Source organism: Eublepharis macularius, chromosome 19, assembly GCF_028583425.1.
Source record: "Eublepharis macularius isolate TG4126 chromosome 19, MPM_Emac_v1.0, whole genome shotgun sequence".
Lineage (NCBI taxonomy): Eukaryota > Metazoa > Chordata > Lepidosauria > Squamata > Eublepharidae > Eublepharis > Eublepharis macularius.
In genome coordinates, this window is record NC_072808.1 from 11,803,377 (window position 1) to 11,816,170 (window position 12,794).

Sequence of the window (12,794 nt, forward strand, 5' to 3'; positions counted from 1 at the left end):
TTCCATAAACGATGCCATAGGGTAAATAGATACAAGTCTAAAAGACATCGTATTAGCAAGAATCCTATGTAGAGTAGGAAAAAAATACCAAAGCAGAACATAATCAATTCTAGGACTAACATTAGACAACATGGAGCACTGGTGGTACATAGGAGTACATATTTATAGCAACAGATAATAAGTAAGGTAACATAATGGTGAAGTCTATGGTCCCTAACTCAATAGCGAAGCATCTGAGACCCCATCCCTACAATACAGCCCTTCCATTTGAGTAAAAAGCCTTTTTGAATAATTCGGTTTTGCATCATTTGAGGAAAACTAGGAGAGTGGGGGCTCTTCTGACTTCCTCAGGCAGGCCGTTCCATAGGGTAAGGGGCCACCACAGAGAAAGCCCTTGTACGGGCTGCTGTTGACTTCACCCATATGCAGCCTGGCACCTGCAGGAGACCCTGTTCAGATGAGCGAAGCTGCCGTGGAGGAACATAGGGAGAGAGGTGGTTTCCGAGTAGCCAGGAGAGTGGGGGCTCTTCTGACTTCCTCAGGCAGGTCATTCCACAGCATTGCATAGCCTCCCTGGAGACGTAATTGGTTCCATTGTCCACTCATTCCTGCCATTAGCAAGTTTGTCCAACTGAAGTCAACCTTCCAGGAACTTCAGCCCATTGTCCTGACGGCTGTTCAAGGAACAGGCCTCTTTCTGTACGTCCAAATGAACTGGCTGACCATCAGAAAGCGCCTCTCCCTTGTGCAGGGGGGGGGGGGGAGACTGAAGCCAAGAGGCACAAGCAAACCCTTACCAGTTTGTTTGACAGGATGACGTCAAGAGAGCGGGCTGAGCTAAGGCCAGGCTCCTGCGAGGCGACCTCGGCAGAGGAACTTGCTGGCAGTGCAAAGGCTGTGGAACGGGGACTTAAAAAGCCACGATTTGGGCAAACGAGGATCTTCCCTTTCAAGTTTTCAAGGGTCAACCTAAGCACAAAAAGCAGGAGGCAGACATAACAGAGAACTCCAAATGATCGTATCACCTTCATTTATTATTCTCTACTCTTCCATTCCCAAGCCGCCTCCTCTCTTCCCTTGACACATTTCTTTTACTTAAATCTTTTAGATTGGGTCAGTATCTCTTTTTGTGCTGCATAAGACAATCTCCCCCCCAAAAAAGGCATATGCTTGCGAGCAAATGAATTATTACCAATACTAACAGTACATTCCTAAGCGGACTTGTATCCTTCTAAACCTACCAATTTCACTGGATTTAGAAGAATTTGGCCTGGCCTAGGACAGCTCTGAAAATCGTCACCTAATTTGTTTTAAAAACACCTCTCTTAAAAACACTTCTCTATCTATTAATCAATAACAACAACAACAACAACAATAAATGAATCCTGCGAGGAAAGAGAGCATAAGACATTCCCGGATCGAAGGAACGGTCAGTCTGGAAACGAAGGATGCTAAGCTGATGGATGATGGTTTGCATTCGCTCTGAGCAACTTTCCCACATTCGACAAGCCTCTAACAAGATTCTGGGAAACATTTGTAGTCCCTGGTAGGCAGGGCCTTCCATGCTGTTGGCAGTTAACACACGTTTAGTGGTAGCATTCATGGCAACAGGAGGGAGCAGTGCTCAAATTAGCGGTGCTTCTCCCTCCAGAGCAGATGTTCATCCCCTCCCCCTTTCAGCATCCATCCTTTTGCAGATGGCAGTGTGAGAAGCAGCCAAAGGGAGGCTTGGGGGAGGGGGGGATCTGCCTGCTCTTTAATAGCCAATACTTGCATCGCCCGTATCCTCATCAGCTGCCAGCGCAAGAGCATTAAGCACAGATTTGCAACATGGGAGTGTAGCGTTATGGCTGCAGGCTATTTGCCTAGTTCTGCATTACAATGAGACATTGAGTTGCTGTTTTGCTTTCTGAAAGGCTGGGAAAAGCTATCAGTGTGGATCCTACCACTCCATTGAGTGAACTTTTACTTATCTTCTTATTAAAACATTTGCGCCCCATTGGTCAACAGCATGTGTAGCAGAAACTGAAGGACGTTTCAGCAGGTCGCGAGTCAACCCTTCAAAAAATGCACATGTTCTATGATGAGGCAAGACAGCCAGAGAGAGGCAATGAGAGCCCGTTTGGTGTAGTGGTTAAGAGCAGCAAGACTCTAATCTGGAGAACCAGGTTTGATTCCCCGCTCCTCCACTTGAAGTCAACTGGCTGACCTTGGGTCAGTCACAGCTTCTCAGAGCTCTCTCAGGGCCAAGCTACACATGACGAATGACACTTGAACAGCAAGTGTATTTCTCCCTGTTCACTTGCCCTCCACTCAATCCACTTGCTGTTCAAGTATCATTCGTCATGTGTAGCTTGGCCCTCAGCCCCACCCACCTCACAGGGTGTTTGTTGTGGGGATAATAATGACGTACTTTGTAAATCGCTGTGAGTGGGCATTAAGTTGTCCTGAAGGGCGGTATATAAATTGATGACGATGATGATGATGATGAACATTTAAGCCATCTGGGCATTTTGTCTATCAAGTGTGAAATTGCAAACTGCATTGTCCAGGGTGGATGCGTGAGAATCACTCACGATTTTACAGTGAAAGCTGCCCGACAAATAAAGCTTTGAAATGAATCAGTCTATTTATAACATTTTTGCAGCCATGTTGATCTTCAAGAATTAAAAAAAAAATCAGCAGTACAACAGGATAACATGATATAACCAAGCAATGTTGATCTTTAAGAATTAAAAAAAAAATAATCAGCAGTACAACAGGATAACATGATATAACCAAGCAAAAGTGTTACAAAACAGCTGGCAAGCTGTGCGAGATTCCTCTTTGGGATGTGTATTATGTTTAAAAAGGCGGGCGGGGGGGCGGTGTTACGTTTTGGGGCATGGTAGGAAAGCACCAGTATAGGCCCCGGTGTAATTTCAGACATGCAGAAAATGCAATTAGATAAGAAGCTTTTCTTTCAGGACTCGTGAGGCTGCACGTCCACGATGGGATCGTAGGAGGTGTGCAGAAAGGAGGTCCCACAATACACGCTCTTGCTACTCCCCCCCCCCCCCCCGCAAATGGTGCCTAGTCCCTGAACAGATCTAGTCTGATGAATATCTTGTTCATTATTCTATTATTACCATCAGGGAAAGAAAGAAGGCAGAGTCACGACCCAAGCTGATCCTCAGCCTCGGAAGGCTTCGACCCGATCTGGGACCGGGACAAACCACCCCTGCGTGTGACTATCCTGCCAGTGTGGCAACTCTCCGACCTCCTTTGTAAACTCTCTCAATGAGGATTAGTCGAGTCTCTGAAGGGATTTAATCCCTATTAAATTCATTCCCGTTTGCGAATGCTGACGGAGGGAAGTTGCTATTGCATCCTGTGCAGGCAAGTCTGGTTAGACAAGGCCACACACTTCCCCCCCCTCCTCGCTTCCCCTCAAATGTTCGTTCCGCACCTACTTCCTTGGCTTTGAGCCACTAAAGCTTCTGAATTGGAAGAGAGATGAAAGCCTAAGGGGAACAAAATGGTATCCGTCAAGACGATTAGGGAGAAAAACGCTTGCATCCTTCAAAGGCTCAGAAACCAGAAACCTGGAAGGGGAGGGGGGGAGGAAAAGAAAACTTCATCGCTATCTATATATTTCCCTCATCACCACCATCAGGTTTGCCCAGATGGCAGCTATCCCAATTATAAAGGGGAGGGGAAATAACTGAAAGTGCCATTTTAAAAAAGAGAGAGATATTCCAGATGGGTGGCCCCGTTCGTTTGCTGCAGATAAAACCGAAGAATGCTTACGGCACCTACAAAACCAACAAATTTACTACGGCATAAACTTTCATGGGCTGCAGTACACTTTGTACAACAGATGAACTGGACTTCGGCCCTTCGAAATCTCTCATCGCCGATGGGGTCAGAATAAGAACGCTGCCAATTCCCTCTAAAGCAAAGGGTGCACGAAGGCAACTGAAAGCATAGCATGGATCCCCGAGGAACAGGGAATTCAAATCCACTCCCCATTCATGCAGGAGGAAGCAATAATTTCTTCCCAGCCATTTCTGCCCCCTTCCCCCTGAACTGTGTCCCAAAGTAGCCCCCCCTCCAGGTGAAAGACAACTATCTGTTGTCTTAAATATGTGCTCCTATGAGCTACCTGTGCTTCATGTGGTCTAATGTCAGCCCTAGAATTGCTTATGTTCTGTTTCAGCATTTCCTCAACTCTGTATTGGGTTCTTGCTAATGCTATGTCTTTGTAAAATTGTGTTTATTTTCCCTAAGGCATTGTTTATGGAAATGTCCTTGAAATTGACAGTACTGATCTCACACTGTGTAATCCGCCTTGAGTCTCAGTGAGAAAGGCAGACTACAAATGACATAATAAAATAAAAATAAATAAAAATAAAGTAGGCTGGATCTGATAAACACAGGCTGGGGGTGAGTTGAGGTCACTGGCTTTCCCAAATATTTAAATCTAACCCCCCCACCACCACTACACACCCACACTTGCTCCATAGAGATCCTACAAGATCACATCACTGGATCACATCACAGGCATATCTAGCGGTACCCGGGATCTCTTGCCACAACAGATATTTCTCTCCGTAGGTCTGCACCTCTTGTCCCCACTCTGGCACTTTAAAAGTTTCAGATCATTAATTTATATGCATTTCTAGGGAACCAAGAAACCAAGAACCAAGACGTTTGAATGAAAAACTGAGACTGCGCCACTCTTCCTACTTTGTAGCCCAGAAGCCCCCACAAAATCTGGAGTTGACTGTGCAGAAGTGGAAATATTTCAAGTTGTTTCTAAATGGGCAATCACCCACCCACCCCGAAGAAAAACAGAAATCCCTGGAAATGTGGGACAGTTCAGTCTCTCTATGGCCCCCACAAAAGTAGCCCCCTCAAAAAACAACTTCTTCAGTTTTTGCAGCAACCTGACAGGCTGCTTTGCAGGGAACTGCCTCACCGTTTTTTTTTTTTAAAGCAACTGTTGTTTGTTATGCTCTCCGATGCCGAAGAGCATTCAAATGCAGCCCAGCGAAAAGGCAGCTGGCGCACTCAGGTGGCGCTCCGATCTATTATCCAGGCTATAAATAGCTGCTGGAACCCAGATGCCCGCCTGCTAATGGCGCTTGGAAAATTCTCAAACACCTTGAAAGGGTGGTGCAGACCGGTGGCAGGTTAACCCTTGGCAGGAGACACTATGAAAACAGCACATTCTTTGGGGGAAAGGCCATTGCAGAAACATCTTCTCCATCAAGGGAGCTGGCAGGGGGACTGTAAGCGTGAGTGGGGAGAGACTAGTGCTAGATGGATTAAAAGACTGTAGCAGTTCTGATCATATGCTAGGGTCCAGGTGGAAAACACCACAGAACAGGCCTGCAGATCCCGCCGAACCCAAATCACCAAGTCTGGGGGAAACTCATGCCTTATTTCCGCTTTGTCTCGCCTGCTCTCTGAGGCGAAGACTGACAGCATCTCTTTTTTTTATTAAATCTGAGATGAGTCAGGATGTTGGGAGATCATCTATGAACACAGCAGGGTTGACCAGAATAGCATTCGTTAAAATTTTGGCCTGCAGGGAATGCTTTCCACACCGACCCATCGCCTAAAGTTCACTGAGGATTTGGGGATAAGTTCTAGGGCACTCGTGCATACACATGGACCCACACGACTGGGGACAGAGGGGAAGTCAAAACAGCCCTGGAAAAGGGCATCATAGCGGTGCTCCCTCCCCCATTCCTTGACCATGGGTTGACAATGCCAAGGAAGAATGCCAATGCCCACCAGTCAGCACAGGGCTATCTCCCCCACTCAATGCAACTGAAGAGCTGCCTGGAGAGAGAGGTGCCCCCCCAAGATTTTTCCTGGTGAGTTTTATGGCCAGTCCATAAAACTGGATGCCTGAACAGTCTCCAAGGAATCACAGGGGTTCCCGGTACACATTAGGGCAGATAAATGATGCGTTGGGGGGGGGGTGATGGGAAAGAGGAGAGCAAGAATACAGAGCTAGATTTATAAATCATGCTGTTTTAGCATAAACACTTTACAGAATCATGCAGGTGCGTCAACAGCCATTTGCCTATTCGCCCAGGGCGAGTAAAAATCACTTCTAGGTGAGCAACTTGCAATGTTTTTGTAAGCTGGATGCAAACCGATCCTCCTACCTTACTGCCCAAGATGTGACACTGGCATATGTGAGTAAGGAATTGGTAGGGGGTGGGGAGAGGAGTGAATGGGTTGTAGATGAGTAACTTTTGAGGACCTCTCTGCAATGCTGTTGTAATGAGATGGGGGAGTGTGTGGGGTGGGGGGGTGGGGGCAGAGAAACAGGATGGTTCACACAAAAAGAAGCGGAAGTGGAAAAACTGTTCCACTTAAGATTGCAGCTAAGGGGGAAAGTGGGAAAGAAACTGTTTTCTATTACTCATGTGCTAGAAAAGCCAGCATCTCAGAGCTGCCAGAATCGTCCCCCTTGTTATCTAATTTGCTATAATCCAGCCCTCTAATTTCTCATGCCACCCTCTATCTTCTGCAGTCTAAAGCACTATGACTAGTTAACATGCCAGCGGCTCTTTTTGCTAACATGGTCTCCTAGTCTTTGAAGCAAATGGCTGACTGGCCAATGTTTTATGTGGTACATAGAAGGTTGCCTACCACATAATGTCTTGAAAAGGCAAGGCTTATTTAAAAGGAGGAAAGTATATGCTTGTATATGGACGTGATGCTGGGTTCCAGGTTATTGCTTTTAAATCAAGGCTTGCTGGCACACACCTGTGAGCCCCAGGAGTAAACAAAACTGACAGTTCCTTCATCAACTCTTTGTGCGCCACTCTAAGAGCCTCTACAGTTGGAAGTTTAAATATTTAAAATAAACAAACTAATGAACACGACATACAGGAAGAGACAGGAAGCAGTACTGAGCTGCAGACCCCCTGCACAGATCTACTTCCTGTTTTGAGAAATAAGCTCCTCCCCTTCCAACAATGTAAACCGCAACTTTCTGCATACTTATTTGGAGTAAGTTAACGTTGAACTCGGTAGGCCTTGCTTCTCCATGAACATCTACCTAGGACATTTTTATCTCACCTTCCTTCCAAAGAGCTCAACGTGACATACACAGTTTCTCCTCCCTTATTTTATCCTCCCAACAACCCTGTGAGGCAGGATAAGCTGAGAGTGTGTAACCACACACCAGTCATCAAGCATCATGGTTTTATAGGGAATTGAAACCGGGCCTCCTAGTTCCTAGCCCTAGTCAAAGCCAGGGCTGCTTACTCCATGGATCGTGGAGAGCCATGTTTACAACTAACATCAACCGCAAGCACTACATGACTACCGTATGCCACCCCAAACACACACAGACAATAACAGAAGATACAACTATTAATGTTAAATATACAACTATAACCTATAACCAACTATAACCAAATTTAAAGGGACGGCCCACTCACGGAATGCTGACGACGTCTCCATTTGTAAAACGTTTGCGGGCCGTTTGGCTTCCGTTTTTCGGCACCTTTTCCGTGACCGCAGAAAGTGCATTCCCAGAAAAGGCGCCAAAAAACCGGAAGCCAAACGGCTCGCCAACGTTTTGCCAATGGAGATGTCTGCATTCCTGGGGGAAGCCGACAGCGTTCGGCGAGTTAGCTGTCCCTTTAAGAGCGGGCGGGAATGGCTTAAGATTCCTTCTGAATAGATAGGGGAGCCACTGTGTATCTCGAATGAATGGCTCACAAGTCAGTGAGTATCACTGCTCTAACCACTACACTGCAATGGGTCTCCAGGATACAAGACTGAGCTGGCCCTCAACTCACAAGCGCCAGACGAAAGGTGAGGAAACTTATACACTCAATAAAAATCAAACTCTCCAACCCGGAAACTTTGCCCAACCCTCCTCTTGTTTCAGATTTAAGTAAACATTGCTCGGATATTTTCAAGCACTTTCTGATGTACCCATGATGAAAACAGCGCGTTTTTTTTCCCCAGAAGCAAGCTGCATACCAGATTCCCCCACTCTTGCAGAAGACACAACCTACACATCCCTCGGCTATTAATATCGGCGCTGCATAAAATGATTACAAAAGGGGAAAGTTAACAGAGTTTTCCACTGTTTTGCCTGCGCTCAGCAGAGCTTTCACAGGACTTAGGAAACTGCACCGCAGGCATCCTGTTGCGTGCTAAACTACCAGACCCTCGGAGGTCTCCTCTGACCCCGAACCAGCTCCTTGCCATTACAAGCCAGGATGCAAAACTTCTTGCACACACACGAGTCCCACAAGGCCATCGCAGACACAACATTGAGCGGGAGCTTCTGACGCATTTTCCTCAAGGAATCACTATGACAATAGAATTCCCCAGCTTCCCTGACATTAAAACTCATTCGCAGCAGCATACAATTCTAACAGAATAGATCCATGCACAATGTTTTGGAGACATTCAGATCGTTCATTGGTTTCAAGCCAGACCAGAAGAGGGATAAGTTCCCTACAGATCAAGCACGGGATGGCAAAGTAGCACCTTGACCCACCAGTGATTAGTAGATACGCAAACAGCGTCCGTCATGCGGCACCAGACTGAAAAACCCAGGCCTCCATTCATTGTGCAAACGGCCACATCCCCCCGGATACATGCAATCACTCACTCACTTCTGTACCTGCAGTATGCGAAAATTTAAAAAAAAAATACTTCCAGAAAACCAAGCAGAACTGTTTTATAAAGTTTGCCCCTGGCCCTTTTTAGGCCACTAATGACTATCAAGCTGGCAGTCAGGCTAGTAACAAATATATGATGACTTACTTGGACAAACCTTGCATCTTTCAATACCTAGTTGTGGCTTCTTCTGTGCAAATCTACAGGGGGGAAACTGGGGGAAGAAGACGGGTGCTTAACTCTTCCCTTACCCCCCCCCCTAGTAGAGTTGCCAGGTCCAGGTTAGGAAATTCCTGGAGATTTGGGGGGGGGGGGGTGGAGCCTGGAGGGCGGGATTTAGGAAAGGGGCCTCAATGGGGTATAATGCCATAGAGTTTACCCTTCAGAGCAGCCATTTTCTCCAGGGGAACTGGTCTCTGTTGCCTGGAGATCAGCTGTAATTCCGGGAGATCTCCAGCTACCACCTGGAGGCTGGCAACCGTACCCCCCCCCCATCGATTATCCTACCCAATTCCCCTCTACGAGATGCTTTCTAGTTTCCAGACCTGTATTTCCACTGACACTTCCAGGAGAAAAACAGCTCCCTTCTGACCACACTAAAAGAATAGCAAGAGTCGGGACGCGGGCAGAGTGACGTCATTAACAGGCGCCCAGCCGAAGAGAGGGTAAAAGGCCACCTTAGCTAGGACAGGACAGATGGGTCAGAGAGAGCGTGCAGCTGAGAAAGTGGAACAATAAAAAGTGTTCCACATCCATGGGAACTGATCCCTGTCTCCCATTACCCACCCCGAGACAATCACACCCAAGACAGCCATTATTGAAGAAAAGTCACTAGGCGTTACTTATGCCCAACATGATATGCACATCTAACACCCCTCAAAAAGTCTGTGGCTGCTTTAAATTTTCCTATTTTATTGAGGCAAAGTTCTGTCTTCTGCTCATGCTCAGTAAAATTTGGAGGACATTTGGAGGAGGGGGACGCTACTTCTGAGGCCATTCACAGCCTCTCCTTCTCTCCTAGTGTGTCTTGTCACAACTGTGTTGAAAAAGGAAAGGTAGCAGGTGCAGCCTCCCATACAGGGGGGGGGGGGAAGACACCTACCAGCCAAGATTCCATTTTCTACACAACCATGCAGAGACAATGGTCCTCCCTTGCAACTGGTCACTCAATGTGGTTGTGTACTACGGCGCAGTACAGGCAGCTGTTCGCATGAGTGTGCCTTCAGGCGCTCCTTTGAGTCTGGAAGCCAGAAACTTTGATCTAGCAAAACAGGCATGGGAAAGGCTAGGAGAAAGGAACAGGCCAAGAATAGCACACAGAGCGGCTACAGACCTTTCTTTCACTGTGAGAGTGGAAAAGGTTCTTGCGTTTTGTATGTAAAAACTCAGTTCTTCCAGGCTTTAGGAGAAAAGCCCCTCTGGGGTGGATCAAACCAGAGATCCATCTAATCCAACATCCTGTTCACACACAACAGTTAGGCAAAGGTTTCTATAAACCCCACAAGGAGGGCAGAGGCAATAGCTTTCTCTTCCTACCACCGGACTGTCCTCTGACAACTGGTAGTCCGTGGCCACCTGTCTCTGAACTTTCCCACCCTTTCTGTTGTAGGGGGGCGAGGAATAGCACCAGGTCGAAATCTCTCCTCACAATTCTGAAAGGTACAAGAGGGGAGGGGTCTGACTCATTATAAGGCAACTTTGTGCATTCAATATGTGTTGCAGAGGGTTTGCGGGACTCGTTTGCAAGCCTTAAGCAATGGAAACAAATCAGAGCTCAGCCGTAACCCCGGATAGCCAAACAGGCCAAAACTACCTGCTGGAACTAAAACTCTGGATACGTTTGGTAATGTATGCAAAAGCCAGGAGGCTTACAGACTCTCTCGTTCCCTGTTTTTTTAATTTCCTTTCTGCATATCAGGTGGCTTGGTGAATAGGAAACACTGAAGGATATACAGAGAGGCACAGCTTAAGCCAGAGAGAGCTGGAAGTCTTCCAAGAAATCTCCTTTCTCTATATTATTTCCAAACCAAAGAGCTTAGAACAACACAGATCCAGAAAAAGTCTTCCTTGCCACCCCCAGGGAAGGGAAATGCAACTTTGCCAGAGATTAGACCCAAACAAAGTTTCCTGTACAGGGCATGAAAGGTGGGAATTAACCCCCACTATATACCATCTTCAAGGTCAACATCACACACTACAATAAGAAGGAAACAGAACTGTCTTGGGTGTGTCTGTTTGGGGTGAGTTTTAGATTTTAGTTGCCCTGACATAAACTCTGAAAAGTCAATTTGCCAATGATTTAAGGGCAGCAAATCTAAATAAATGTATGAATTGCATGAACCGGTAGATAACAAGAGAGCTTCCTATACCACTAAATATATATCATTGATGTAAGGCAACAGCAACAATTACCCAGTATTTACATGTCCTTAAAGCCAGACCGGGGTAGAGGAGCGGGATTGATTTAGCCTAGTATTGTGGGCTTTCATAGCAGCTCTCTCCAAGATCTCAAAGGAAAGATGGTTCCTAACAGGGTTACCTGAGATTCTCTGAAGTGAAGTTGCAGGGGGTTTAATTCAAGACCTTCCATACTTGAAACATGGGCTGTATGTCCTGCTGGTCTTTTCTGTTTCCCTGCCAAAAGGAAAGCTCTCCGATTGCGGATTATCTCTGGGAAGGAAATCAAACCACTTCTCTCCTCAATAATTTTCTTCCATCAGGCATCCGGTATTACGTTCAACAAAAGGCCCTCGAACACTCCCATCGTCACAGAGACGTCCTCCTCGCATTTGGAGAACCCTCGATCTAGACCACTTAGCAAAATCAAACAGACCCTGCCCTGGAAATCCATGGCAACCTAACAAAATATCCCTTTTCTCTCCTACTGGAGACACTCCAGCTGCCTGCCAAAGACTGCATCTTATTGACTTTGCTTCAGCACCGAACAATTAAAGTCAAGTACCTGGGCAACCCAAACACACAGAGACACTTATCAAGGTTGCAATGACAGTGTTGGACTAAAATCTTCTCAGATCTCTCAGTGGCACTACAGAAAGGCATCGATCCAGAGGAGTTAGCCGTGTTAGTCTGCAGTTGCAAAACAGTAAAGAGTCCAGTAGCACCTTTAAGACTAACCAACTTTATTGCAGCATAAGCTTTCGAGAACCACAGCTCTCTTCATCAGATGAGAAGAAAGCTGTGGTTCTCAAAAGCTTATGCTGCAATAAAGTTGGTTAAGTCTTAACAGTGCTACTGGACTCTTTACTATTTAAAAAAGACAAAAACCAAAAGACACTCCTGCCAACTTCACTGCAGTATGAATGCTCTCTTGATATCTGGAGGCTTTTCTTCCTCTTACAGTCACTTTAGAACAAATATCCTCATCTTTTAAGATCATTCTAAATAGCGTTCACACACAGAGAACCGTGCGGTTCTACACAGAGTTACTCTCATCTAAACCTCATTGTCTATGCTGGGTTTAGACTAGAGTAGCTACTTCAGATATCACTGTAACAGCGCGGTCCTAAGCAGAGTCGTGCCCTTCCAACTTTACTAAAAGTGAATGGGCGTAGAGTGGAGTAGCTCCATATAGGATTGTAGTGGAAATCTTAGCTCCGTTAAGCAAACTGGAAACTGCTCAAAAGCAATCCTTTGCTTGTTTACTCAAAAGAAAAAACACACACATATTTTCCTCAAGTGGGATCCATTCCCAGATAAGAGTGTTTAGGATTTCAGCTTTAATCGCATCTGCTGCTGAACTTTTCTTCCTCGATAACCCAAGAGATCGGGTAGAGGGATCCGAGAAACATGCAATGCGTTTGCCCAAGCGATCACACACCTTCCATTTCTGCTGCCGGGGGGGGGGGGGGTGCTCAATTCTGGCTTGCCAAAGCAAGCAGAAGTGTCGGTGAAGGCAGTATAGAGAAAAACTGCATACCGTCCTGGTGCCTCTGAGTTACTCTAGGTACAACAGCCCCTGTCCTTTGTTAACTGCAGCAAAAAGAATTGCACCAAGATCACAACCACTCTAAATCACAATACAACCGCGAAGGTGCCACAAGCCAAGCAGCTGAGGGTTGCAGGAAAAAGACCAGTTCAGATGGCTCAAGCAAATAAGCCAAGCCAGATTCTACAGAACAAAGCAAAGT

The 12,794-nt window shown here is 46.3% G+C and overlaps 1 protein-coding gene across 2 annotated transcripts in view; it reads right to left on the reverse strand.

Moving 5' to 3' along the window:
• The window catches only part of HDAC7 (histone deacetylase 7), a 229,654-nt gene that overhangs the window by 126,833 nt on the left and 90,027 nt on the right, over positions 1-12,794 (reverse strand). The window lies entirely within an intron of this gene.